Source organism: Hemicordylus capensis, chromosome 1, assembly GCF_027244095.1.
Source record: "Hemicordylus capensis ecotype Gifberg chromosome 1, rHemCap1.1.pri, whole genome shotgun sequence".
Lineage (NCBI taxonomy): Eukaryota > Metazoa > Chordata > Lepidosauria > Squamata > Cordylidae > Hemicordylus > Hemicordylus capensis.
In genome coordinates this window covers 60,637,397-60,650,849 of record NC_069657.1, presented here as the reverse complement: position 1 = coordinate 60,650,849, position 13,453 = coordinate 60,637,397, and the positions used below count along the sequence as shown (strand labels likewise).

Here is a 13,453-nt window from a genome sequence, read left to right as displayed (position 1 = left end):
CCATTGACAATAAAATTCAGCCATCCCAGGTCCTTGGGAAGGACTCGATATCTAGATAAAACAAACCAGTCACTAACACCTGTCTGACTGTGTAAACAAGAGAGAGAGAGAGATAATAATTAATAATAATAGTAATAATAATAATAATGGACTATACAAGTCATTTAATGGTCCTAGAGAAAGACATGCTGTTCTGGTAGCTCCAGGTCTTAACACTCACATCAATTTCAGAGGATGAATACAACTGAAGGAAGCCCGGGTGGGTTTGCGGCTGGGGGAGTCAGTCATGTGGCTTGCCTCGGGGGGGGGGTTCCCCTTGCCCTATTATAGTTACGCCCCTGGAACAAAGTCTTATCTTCTGCTGCTGGTGGCTTTGAGTGCCATTCCCACCTAATCCTCTGGATTGGTCCTTCTGTTTTGATTTTTCCAGGCCTTTTCCCTTATTAGGAAAGGCCCACCCGCCCAGCAGTTGCTCTAAGTGAGGCCTAGTCCTCCCTCAGATTCTTCCCATAACTACAGCTTGACACAGCTTTTAAAGGCACAGGGAGGGAAGGGAGAGACATCTGAATGGTCTGAGGAAGATTCCACACCAGCTTCCATTTGTTCTGGTTTGTCTCTAAAACCCAGTAATTCCACCTCCTTGACTTCTTTACTTTCCCAATATATGTCTTCTTCTTTGGATCAGGTGAGGTGAAGATTAATATATTAGGCTTCACCTTTCCTTATCTGATCGTTAATATAGTTTTCAACTCCTAAGCAACTTGGATAGAGGTTCTTTATCATTAATCTGCATTATGTAATAAGTGGATTGTGTGACATAAAAGAAAGGGCACCTTGGAACATTTAGTTTAATCTTTTCAGAGTTTAGAGGAGTCCTACATCAAACCATTTTCTTAAAGGAGACAATATCGCAGTTCCCCCATCTTTCACACCATTCTATATTTCTATTATCCTTTAAATTAAATCCTATTATCCTGGATCAAATTCGCTGTTGCCCAGAGAATTGCTGGAGTTGAGAGGAATAGATTTAGCACCTGAAATAACAGACCCTCAATTTGAAAGGATCCTTCCTTTGAGAGTTGAGTGTGAATGGGTGTTTCTAAGGCTACAGATTGCTGTCTGAGGTTTTGTATTCAGGCAAACGGTGTTTGGCAAATCAGAATATCAGGGGAGGCCAGATGCTACAATGCCACATAATATGCTTTTGCATCATTCTGAATAGTTCTGCAAAGTTCTGACATGACAAGCATAATAATATTCCATGACTTTATGCAGTTCTTGTTTCTTGGTTATATGCCAGTAGTGTTATAAATATATTATGAGTTTCTTTTGCATCTTTTCCAGAAAAGGAGTGTTTGAATAACTAGAGAACTCTTAAAAGAATTGCTTGTTGTATATTTTCCAGTGTCCTCATCCCTCCTCCTTATTTCAAGAGGACATACCAATAAAACTTAGTTCTGACTTGAGAGCCATGGGGGTTGGGTTGTGGGATCTGACCCCCTCAGGGATATGCTAGGCCTCCTCACGGAAGTTTCACCTGCTATTAAAACTGGTAGGCTCTGCTTTTGCATGTGCCTCCCTCCTCCAAGTTTTGGGCAATTTTGCTCTCCTCCTGAAGACCCCTACATCCCACTCCAACCCATTCCTAACGGTTCTCCAGTTATTGGGGGAGGATTTTCAGGGGACTCCTGTGTGAAGACGTGGAAGGAGAAGTTCCTTTGTAGGAAATTCTTTCTGCTTATGAAATTTAGGATTGCTGCATTCTATCTAGTAATCTTTTACATTTTGTTGTTGAGAAGTTTGTCCCTGTGGGGATCCTGTAGAGAATGTGTGGGGTGAAGACAGAAAGGAAAGGGAAGGGGAAGGAGAAAATTGAGTTGTTTCTGAAAAAAACTCTTAGTTAAATCTTTATAAGGATACTCCAAAGCACATTATGTTACAGAATTCCTTTATGCACAGCTTGCAGGACACGGTGCTGTAAGTCCCTTCAAATATCATCATAGGCACATATGATGTCATAACCAGAGCAAAAAGTCAGATTCAGTACTGATGCAAATTATGATTTATATGGTTTATCTCTGGCAAATAAAAATAAAGAGCCATTGTTGTAAAACTCGTTATATCTACCACCTAGATCTTCAATAAAGCAAGCAACCCAATCCACAGTAAGAATGAAAAATCAACAATGTGGATTCAAGTAATCTGGAGCTGCTGATGCAACTATTTTGATTCTATATTAGATGGAAGGAGTTTATTCTATGTGCCCTTCCCACACATACTTTTTATTTTATAAACAATGAAACATAATAGTATTATCTTGCTTTTCTTCACATCTGTGCCCCCAGCATCAGGTTCATTCTGCAATGGTATGGACAATAAAAATCAACATTTTCAACCATCCCTGCATTTAGAATTGATCAGATAGTTCATGCTGAATAATTTATAGCTCCCTTTTGTATGCATAAATAATCAGCTAACAATTATTCCGACTTGTTGTTTTGAGTTATTTGTTAAACACTTTCCATGAATTATTGTTGGTCTGTTACACTTTCATAAGCAGCTAGCACAGAATATTTCATATTCATTCAGGCTGCCATCTTGTACAAAATAACCCAAGCGTAAGTGCCATTGATTTGAAGAGAACTTTTATTCAGTTGACTGTGTGCAGGACTGTAGCTTCAGTTAACTTTGATTGGAAGCTTACTGTTTTCTATCCCTGACAGAATGACTTTATACCAGGAATTAAATATTCTTTTGAGAACTCACCATTACTTTCTCCAATTTATGTTTGCTGTGAAAATTCTGTTAAACTGAATAATGATGAATGAAAATATTGGAAGGAGTCCCCTTATTACTGAAGGGAACTTCAGGCTATGGACAGAGTCTATTTAGTGGTGTAGTCAGGGGTGTACAGTAGTTATAGTTGAACACGGTACATGTCCCTAGATCCTGGTGGTGGGCAACAATTCATTCTTAGCTCTCACTTTCCGGACTCAACTCACTGGCATGCTGTTGGCCCCTAATAGGAGGACTCATCTCTGCTTCAAGTGAGTCTTCTCCAAGAGGGAAGGGGAGGAGTGTCAGGTGGCATCCCTCCTTCTTCCTCTCCTTCTGACTGGCTAGTGGAGGGGAAGAAGAATAAGACAAGGGGGCAGGGCCCATCTTCACTTCATGGCCCAGGGCCTACTGCAACCTTGCTATGCCCTGGGTATTGTGATGTAGTGATTAGCATGTTGTCCAATCTGTACTCAGCCATGAAGCCTACTGAGTAGAGATCTGCAGAACTGGTTCTCATGTGAACCGTACTGCTGTGAACAGGGCCAGTTCAAGAAGTTTGTTCGCGAACTGGACCGACTGTTCTTACCACAGGATCAAATCATCAAGCTGCAGACCATTATTCAACACATCCTGGTCGAGAAAGCGATACTTTTCATCAGCCTAGCATGACTTCTTGGTCTCATGGTGGCATCCCTGGAAGCGGTTCCATGGGCACACTTCTACCTCCACCAATTATAGTGGTTCCTACCGCCATATCTTGCAGCAATAGCTCAATGCCAGCTAACCAAGGTACAGCTCCCTGCTTCAGCCAAAGATTATTTTCAATGGTGACTTCATACTACTTCATACCCAGGGCAAACTATTCCCAGATCCCCCCTGAATCATCATCACAGCTGACACCAACCTGTCAGGTTGGGGGGCACACTGCCTTGATCACTCAGCACATGGCCAGGGGATGCCACAGGAGGCTGGCACAGCATCAATTGGCTGCAACTCAGAGCCATCCACCTGGCACTACAAGTTTTCCAGGACATGATTCTACATCATCACATATTAATCTGACAACCGACAACATCACAGCAAAAGCACACATGAACCGTCAGGGAGGAACACAATCCAGGTCACTACAAGAGGAAGTGACCCTCCTACTCACATGGGCAGAGGCACACATATTGTCTCTAGTGAGCCACCACAGCGGATTGCTGAACAACCAGGCTGACTGGCTAAGCCAACAGGAACTACAGTCAGCAGAATGGAGCCTGAATCCACAAGTCTGCCACCTGATTAGTCAGGCCCTGGGTCACCCTTAGGTGAATCTCTTCATATCTCCAAGCAACAAAAGGCTACCACGGTTCTTCTCCCACTTCTTGTGCCACCAAGCGGAAGCAGTGCATGCACTCTCTGCTCCCTGGCCCATGCAACTACTCTATGTGTTGGCTCTGGTGCCAGTTCTCAGCCAACTACTCTACCACATACATCTCCTCTGAGCACGCGTCATCCTAATAGCTCCTTACTAGCCATGACGCCCATGGTTCCTAGGAATTCTGCACATTGCCACCACTGGTCTGTGGTTCCTTCCAGTGTCCAAAGACCTACTCAGCCAAGGCCCGGTGTTCCACCGTGACGCAGCATGGTTCAAGCTTGCTGCATGGTGACTGAATGCAACATCTTAAAACACCATGGCTATGCTCCGAAGGTTTTGGATAACATCCTCAAATCTAGAACGGCTTCCACCAACAAAATATATCAAACCACATTACAAGTATTCCTCTGCTGGTGTTGACAACACAAACTGGTAGTTGAACACTTTGGCATCGCTGAACTCCTGCTATTCTTACAAGATGGCCTAGATAAAGGCCTCAAGGTGAACACCATCAAATGTCATGCGGCTGCTCTGGCAAACTTACTATCGCCATCCAAAAAGAGAGGATTGGATGCTCATCCTCATCTCACAAGATTCATGATGGGAGAAACACTATCATCTTTTCCAGTCATACACAGATTCACCTCCTGGGATCTGCAAAAGGTGCTTAGGGCATATAGGCACTTCCATTTGAGCCTATATGCTCAGTTCCTCTTCGTATCTTCATGTTGCATTTCTCAGTGCCATTACCTCTGCCAGAAGGGTCTCTGAGCTCAGAGCACTGTCATCACATCCAAAAAAATGTGTTTTTAATTCAAACTCAGTCAGACTCATCCCAGATCCATCTGTATTGCCCAAAGTGCCATCAGTCTTTCACCAAACATGAGACGTGGTCCTCCCTTTATTTTGTCCTAATCCTACTCACCCTAAAGAATGGAAATGCACAAGCTTGATTTATACCACTGCCTCAAGTCCTACCTGCCTAGAACGGCCTTCTTGAGATCCACTGAAGTGCTGTTGGTCTCGTTCATCCCAGCATCTATGGGACAACAGGTATCAATGGCTACAATAGCCCAATGTATAAAGGTATGCATCTCCTTGGCATAGGAAGTACAGCATCTGCCTACTACACTCAAGCTGACAGCTCACTCAACATGTTCAGTAGCTACCTTGGCTGTATTCTCCACGAACGCTTCTCTGGAGGAGATATGAAGAGCAGCAAAGTGATCATCACCATTCACATTTACGAGCCACTACAAACTGGACCACCTTTGGTCCTCACAAGGCGCCTTTGGCAGACATGTACTACACCAGGTACACCCACCCCAGTAGTTGTGGACACTCCCACCCAGGGTCTGTTAGCTGTGGCATGTCCCATGTGAGATGTCATCTCCCAGAAGCTGAGAAAGGAGCACTGGTGTAGCGGATTAAAGCCTTTGTCTCAGAGCAAGCTCAGGTGATGGAAAGAAATGCTTGCTGAATCATCCCTGCTGAGCTACCTGGCTAGGTTTCTCCTAAAACTATTCTATATTATCAGTAGGTTCAAAATGCTGCCGCTGCCACCCCTCTTATTAACAGAGCTTGAACGTCCCTGGGCTTGGGGTGGAATTCCAGTGAAAAACCCCTTTATTTTCTTATTGGATAAGTACAAAAATCTTCCATGTGCAAGCCTACATGTAGTGAGATAAATGATAGCTGCTGAACATTTGAGGATGTGTTTGCACCAGAGAAAATCCCTCTCTGCCCCCAACTTTTCCTGAGTTAAAAACCAAATTGGAGAGGCTTGTAAAAAGAAATTACTGCAGACTGCTTCCAACTGAGGCTTTCTAGCTTTCTTAGATATAGTTAAGAATAGTTAGTATTTTACAAAAATAGGTTGGCTTAGGCACATTTAAATGTTTATAGAGTCTTTCGCAACACTCTAGGTAGGATGGGCATAGGCTAGTGTTTCTTATTTCAATTCAGTTGCAGGTAAACTATAATAAAACAGTATCAGGAACATGCAAAAGCACACACACCAAAGAAATTCTAAAGCAAAGTCTGACAAAACAAACTTTTCCCTAGACTAAACTTCTCTTTCCTTTGAACTCACTAAACTCCGGATGAGGATTCAAGCTTCCTGACCTCCTGTCTTTCAAGGATCTGCAGAATTATTTTCTTACAGCCATCCTCCATGGCCACATGTCCTTCTCTAAGTACCTTCATCCTAGCTTCTTTCCTAACAAAGAAACTTCCTTCTTCCTCACAAGAGCTCTCTAGGTCCCACCCACCTGGTGTACTGATTGGCTGAGCCTGGAGTTCACTGGCCTGTCAGTCAAGACATTAACTCTTTAGGGGGAGGGGAGGCTGGTCACTACAACTGGTCACTCACCGTGAAGGCCGATTCTTGCTGTTGGAGTTGAGCAAGAAGCATAGCAAGGTTGGAGTGGGCCTAGGGACAAAAAGTGAAGATGGGCTTCCTTGCTCATCTTCTTCATTCCGCCCTCCCCCATATATTTGTTGCAGAAAAATGTAAGGACATGATGAAAACAAGATACTTAGAATGGCTTTTCTTTCGCTTCTGTGCACATAAAGTGTACCCTCTTCATAAAGGGTACACTTGCACACACTTACTTGTGCACACATATTCCCCTAGCTCAAAAACTTTTTAACATATATGCCTACTATTGTGATCTGATATATGTAAACATAGAACCCTAGCAATGTTTCTATCCCTATTTGCCCATTTGTACGTGCTCTCTCTCTCTCTCTCTCTCTCACACACACACACACACACAAACACTCAGACACACACATACATCATTTATTCCCAAGGATGCAGTCTCGGGAATTATAGTTTAGAGATACCACACCCACGAAAGGGGGTCTAAAATTCATCAAAGTTTCTCCAAGGACTCTAGATACCATATGAGGAGAAGTAAGAAAGGACTTGACTTTTTAGGGCTGGCAAAACATGTACACCAAGGGAAAATGAACCATAGCCAGAGGTAGTGCTATGCTTCTAGTTATAAGAAGTGAAAAGCACTGAAAATAACTCAGTGCATACTTCTGAGAGGTTTCTCACATGTTTTCATATGGCAGCTTGCACTAGAAAGAATGGTGCAAGTGTAGATACTCTACTGGAAAATTGAACATGTACTGAAATAATGATAGGCCTGGGTTTAAAGTATAAAGACGTGATTTTGAAAGTAGGTGTTTTGATTTCATAGTGAATACAGAGGTGGAGCTAGGTAATTTTGGACCCTGGACCAAATCGGGGGACCCCTTGCAAGATCATCCTCTTGACCCATCCTCTGGGTGTGCACAGCTACTGGTAAGCACTACTTTAATTTGCTTGGCTAGGCTGAACAGAACTGGGAGGGGCTATCCTCTTAAAGACTTTGCCTAATTGATTTGTCCTGCCTCTGGAGCATGTGGGAAGGAGATCTCCTTAACTCCAGCAGCAGGAAGAAGCCTTCATGGTGAGTGACCAACAATCCAATTTCACAAATTTTTCAAACAAGATGAACATTTCATGTTGAAATTAAGAATTTGATCTCAAAAATTGACCTCAAAGTGGTAATGTGATTATACTGGAATACAGAAACTCTTTAAACCTTTTCAGAAATCTCTATTCATCTGAGCATGTTGCGGGGTGGGGGTGGGGGGAGAGTGCATGTGCTTCTACTCTTCTGACCCCGACATGTTCTGCTGAAGAAATTAATCAAGATTACAAGGATATAACTATATGTGCATTCAGCTCTCTCTGCATTATCAGGAACTTTCCTGAACACAAAGAGCTATATTATATATATTTATCAAGTTGAATGCATGATGGTTGGAAGGGTACACCATATGTGATCCTACTTCTCCCCACCATGTTCATCTGATGAACTGAATTATGCTTAATTTGGACCAATGTTGTCATCTGTAAATGGGAACATTTCCTGGTTGTTTCACATTGGTTTTGTGACCTTGTCTCTCTATCCATGTCTTTTCTGCCTGGTAGATTGAGTAAGTTCTCCTGATGATGAATGTTCCTAAGACATTGCTGGAGAGAGATATGTGAACTTGTCAGGTTTGGCATTTTAATACAATAATACAATACTTCTAGTTGCTGAACAGATGAGCACCTGATTCATCACTTGTTGAATCTAACTGGTATGTCTCTTACTCAAGTCCTTGAGCACCTGATTCATTACTTGTTGAATCTAACTGGTACGTCTCTTGCTCAAGGAACTTATACCCTCTGTATTATTCTTAATCCCAGATTCGAAAGGCTGGTATTGGTTAATCAATGATAAGGAGGATCCATTCTTAGTCTGTGCACATGCTTTCCCCGCTTCACGTTCCTGAGTTTAGTCTAGGAACTGAAAATTGAGCATGTTTCTTCAGCTTGTTACCAAGGGGGTGAGTGGAAAGAGGCTGCTGCTGGTTACTGGTGGCATTGTCTGAGATGGGTCATTCAGTCTAGCAAGTCTTTGAGGCAGAGACAAATGTGGATCATGGGATATCTCATGGGATATCTCATGGGATATCTTCACTGGAGCAAGCCATGGGAACAGCACAATCAGCATTCTTGTGCTGATGCCACCAACGATTTGAACCAGGAGAAGTCTGTTCGTAAGCAGAGGCCACTGTTGGCTGTCAAAAATGGTGAGAAATGCCATTGGAAGTAAAATGCTGAGAATATGATGAATATTTATATGATGTTCTTCAACAAAAGTTCCCAAAGCAGTTTATATAGTTATTTATAAACAAGTAAAGATGGTCCATGTCCCCAAAGGGCTCCCAATCTAAAAAAGAAACATAAGATACCAACAGCAGCTACTGGAGGGATGCTGTGCTGGGGATGGATAGGGCTAGTTGTTCTTCCTCTGCTCACTAAAGAGAATCACCACTTTTAAAAGGTGCCTCTTTGTTCAATTAGCAGACTGAACATCAAGATACTAAATATTCAACAGATATCCAGTATCAGAACCTGAAGTGACCAATTCTGAGGAGGAACTAATTTAATCTGTATCAGTGATGGATTGGCAATTTGCTTAATTGCTCATTTGATCTTGTAGTTCAAAAGCTGATCTCAGTATTTAACTGAAATCTACATGCCCAGAACTTAAAACCATCTCTCTCTCTTTTTAACTTTAAGTTCTATCTCTTTTATTCTCTCTCTCTCTCACACACACACACACACACACACACACACACACACACACACACCCTTTGGAAAAATGTAAATTGTTTCTTTTTTACATCAGATAAATCAGTTTTAATATAATTTTAATTCATTTCTATAATTGTCTTCTCTTAACATGCAATCTGTGAAGTGTAGATTTGAAAAGTTAGTAGATTTGTATGAGATTTCTCAATGTCGATTCCAACTTAACAAATTCATAAACCTGTATAGAAAGTAAGTAGTTTAGCTGTAAAAAAAAACCATATGCTTTTGTGTACAGATAGAAGCACGTGGCTTTGGAATGACATCATAGGGACCAGGTGAGTGCTTTCATCACAGGAGCTGTCAGACGGTCCTTATGTCACAGGAAATGGTCAGAGGAGGGGCTTACATGACTGGAAATGGTCAGAGGAGAGCCCTACATCACCAGAAACAGTCAGAAGCAGGGGTGCGCCCTTGCCCCAGATGGTCTGTCCTCCAACCCTCTATTTTACCTCAGAATATGCCCAGGCATGCCCTGAAGGTGGGCATGCAACCCCTCTACAAATACGCCTCTCCATCTTGGACCAATAGGGACAGGTTTCATAGCCTGGAAAGGCCTGACAGTGCAGGCATGATAATGGGGATGGGGGGGCATTCTGTGTAACTTTATTGGCTGAAATGGAGCCAAGTAACCCCTCTAAGTACAAACCCTGTGGCCGTATGTTTAGAGGTGGCCATTTTACAGTTCTGCAGAGACCATAGAAGATGCTAGGACTCCACTGTGGCCTGTGGGGCTATCTTTGCCACAGACGCACAGAACATTAAGCCTATGACTCCAAAGAGTATGTTGTACCCTCCAGCAGGACTGAAAACTCACCAGATGATTGTTTTTACCCTGGGCCAGGTTCCGGATCCAGAAACAAACTTTGCAGTATGACGAACTAGAATGTGATTGTGGATGCTGTAACATCATCCCTGCTTCTGCTGTGGAAATTGAAGCCAGAAAGCCTCCAGCTACTGTCCCAAAAAGCAGAAGCTTGGGTTCATCAGATGCTGAAGCAGAAGCTCCTGTGAAACAAAAGCTGCATAGGATAAAATGGGTGAAGTTTAGGCCCCGGTATGATTAGTGTGATGTCAACTGTTGCCCAAATTCTGGTAAGCTTGGGGAGGCATGTGCCATCAGGGGAACGTTTCTGAGGATGAGTGTGGCTGTGTTTCTTTTTTGTCAAGCAGGTGCAGGGATACACTGTGTGAGAATAAGTGCTGCAGGTCTAGTGAAGATTGATCACCGTTTGATTGCCTGACAAAATATATAGATCCCCCAAGCAATTGATGTTTATCTGCCAGAAGCAAAGCGGAGAGGAGCACATTCATATTTGAGAGAGGATACAGAGAAGACAATTGTGCATAACTGTTAATAAGTTGATTAAAGAAAAAATGGGTGACATCTAGACCAACAAAGTACATGTGCAGCAAAGGAAGCACACATGTAGCATTCTGTGTCCCAGACTAATATGAAACTATGTCTGTGAGGGTCATGCAGCCCTGTATACGGTAAATATGTCCAGCATACATCTTCCCTCTCCATTCACTGAGAAGGAGGATGGGAGAATTGGCAGCTCATCTGTCTGCCGCCAGTGAATGCACCTCCTCCTCATTTGCTGGTAACCTTGGGAAGGCATGTGCCATCAGGGGAACATGGGGGGTTGTGCTTTTGCGGAAGACATAGGGAAGACACACCATTGGTGGGCTCAGTGTAGGGCTTTCCCCAGGGCCTTCTTGCAGTCTGGCACTGGTACTTCAGGGATCTGTTGGGAGACGGGGTTGTGGGGCTGGAGGAGACATGGAAACTTATCCCTTTATTGGGGAGAGCCCAATTTGCCCATTGTGCATCTTGACTTGGGGGAAATGGTGCCCCTGATGGGGGCATGTTGAGGCCGAACAGAGAGAAATTCCCGTAAGCATGGGCACCAGGACTGGGGCCTTGGATTATCTGCGGGGACTCTCACAAGAACATGAGATCTCATTCCAGCCCGAGATCTTGTGAGAATTGCTGTGATTGCCAAGAGCTATATAAAGTGGGACTGGTTGATGATAAGGAGCCAGTTCCCAATGAGAGAGCAGGCTGGCAGGAGCTCTGTGAGTCAGCTAAAGAGCACACCTGGGAGGGGCAGTGAATGAACTTAACCTCCAAATAGGTGGCGCTCTTTACAACCTCTGAGGCTGAACAGACCACAGACAAAAAGGGGGCAGGAAATGACCAGGGGGGCTATGAGACTTGACAGGAACACTATGTATCCTTGGATGCTTAGCAGGGGTTCTGTGATGAAAAAATCAAGAATAGCAGTAAAGTTTCCCTAAAAGACAGCTTGTTCACAGAGGGTGTTGCAGAAGTCCAAGAGGTCTTCACTGTCTGAGGGCCCATCAACAAATAATAAAGCTGTTCACATGAGCAGCCCTACTGGGGTAGGATTACTCATGTGAAATGCCAGGATTGGGGCTGATCCTGGTGCTGCTCCACCAGGTTGCTCAAGGTCTCCCCTCAGGCTTTTCCCCAGGCAGAAGAGCGCAAGTGCGCCCTGCTCCCTAGATCCACGTTTTTGTGTGTGCGCTCGGGGTTCCTGCAGCCCAAACACATACAGAGCCAGGCGATTAGAGCACCCAGCTGCAGGGGAATCCATGCTCTGGGCATGGTGCATTGAGGGATGCCAGAGGACTTCCTCCTCCAGCTCCCTGCTCTGCCACTCACAGTGGTGCCACTTGGGTGCTGTGGCGAGTGGCAGCGCAAACTGGGGAGAGTGATCATGTGCAGGGAGGTAGGCAGGAGCCTGCCTCCCTGCCCAGCCTCACCAGAGAGGTTGTGTGCACGACCTCATTGTCTTGTTTTATACTAGTTTAATTGTCATTGCTTATTTTATAGAATCCAAGCAACTGTAATTTTGTAAGGTTGCTGAAATCTTTTTGTTAAATATTCCTCAGCCCCTCAGAGCAATACAGTTCATGGGGAAAAGTCAATGACTATTAGTTGAGTTCAAGATATTACTTCCTCTACATAACCCAGAATCCTCTGCAATACACAATTTCTGTGGCAAAGTTGACAAACGAGTTGGTATGGAAAGGTTTTTCTGAAGGGAGGAAGTGTAGTAAAACTTTGAAAACCACCATGCTAACGCAATCTCTTCCCCTTCTGACTGCTATTTTTGCCTTGTATCTGCTAATGTAAATATCTAAAACTGTAATTTTAAAATCAAAGAAAAGAGCTATGGAGGCACAACTAAAAGGATAGATTATGATGCTCTACATAGCCCCTTCAAAAAGCAATATTGTATGTGGTGTTTTGGGTGGTTTTTTGTTTTTGTTTTTTGTTTTTTGCTTGTGGAAATCTACACCAAGGTGGATATTCATTTGGGCCATCAGCCACCTTCACATGAGTGCACACAATCATGCTCATGTTGGCATCCCACATTAAACCTAGATTCAGATGATCATGTGAACTGTGCCATTGTGTTTCTGTCACAGGATGGGGGGCAGTAGCCCAAGTGACAGAGGATCAGATGACATATGGAATTGCATATTTTCTTTCTACACAAACTTTGAAATGAAATATAAGCAGCTTGGTTACAGCCATTTGTGGATCATGACAACTTGAAAAGTATTCTGGAATCTCTGGAAGGAACATAACCAGCCATATAGATATAGATATAGATATATACACACACACACACAAACACACACTGGCATGGTTCACACAATCATTAGCATACTTGTGTGCACCCACCAAGGTCTTACCACCAGAGGCGTATCTAGGGAAAACAGCGCATAGGGCAAACACTGAAATTACGCCCCCCTGTCCAAGCATCTGACACCCATCTTTCAGATAACTTTACCATCATTTCAGCTGAAAAATACAAGTCAGGCTCATTAATCTTTTAATATTTCAAAAACTATTTAGCAGTGGACTTAGCCAGACCAAAAAATGCTGGAAAACTACAAATTTCAGTATGCTGGGGCTCATGAAATACCGAAAGACTATGTGGAGGTGTACTTGGAAAACTAAACAGAAGTGCCTGTCTAATTCTCTACTATGCATTGTAGCATCACCATTACATAAGTTTTAAAAATCAATGGAGAATTTGACTTTTCCCAGATACTCTGTAAATAATTAAAGGATACGC

At 43.3% G+C, this 13,453-nt stretch overlaps 1 long non-coding RNA gene across 7 annotated transcripts; it reads left to right on the top strand.

Moving 5' to 3' along the window:
• Positions 1-355: 355 nt before the first annotated feature.
• Positions 356-12,766, top strand: LOC128341287 (uncharacterized). 7 transcript variants are annotated; one of them, XR_008314328.1, is made up of 3 exons: positions 356-608; positions 7,351-8,198; positions 9,577-12,766. It is a non-coding gene; the product is annotated as an uncharacterized LOC128341287 (long non-coding RNA). The 7 variants fall into 7 exon arrangements; XR_008314333.1 differs by having other exon boundaries at positions 7,351-9,616; positions 10,183-12,766; XR_008314331.1 differs by having other exon boundaries at positions 356-685; positions 7,351-7,454; positions 8,130-12,766.
• Positions 12,767-13,453: the final 687 nt, after the last annotated feature.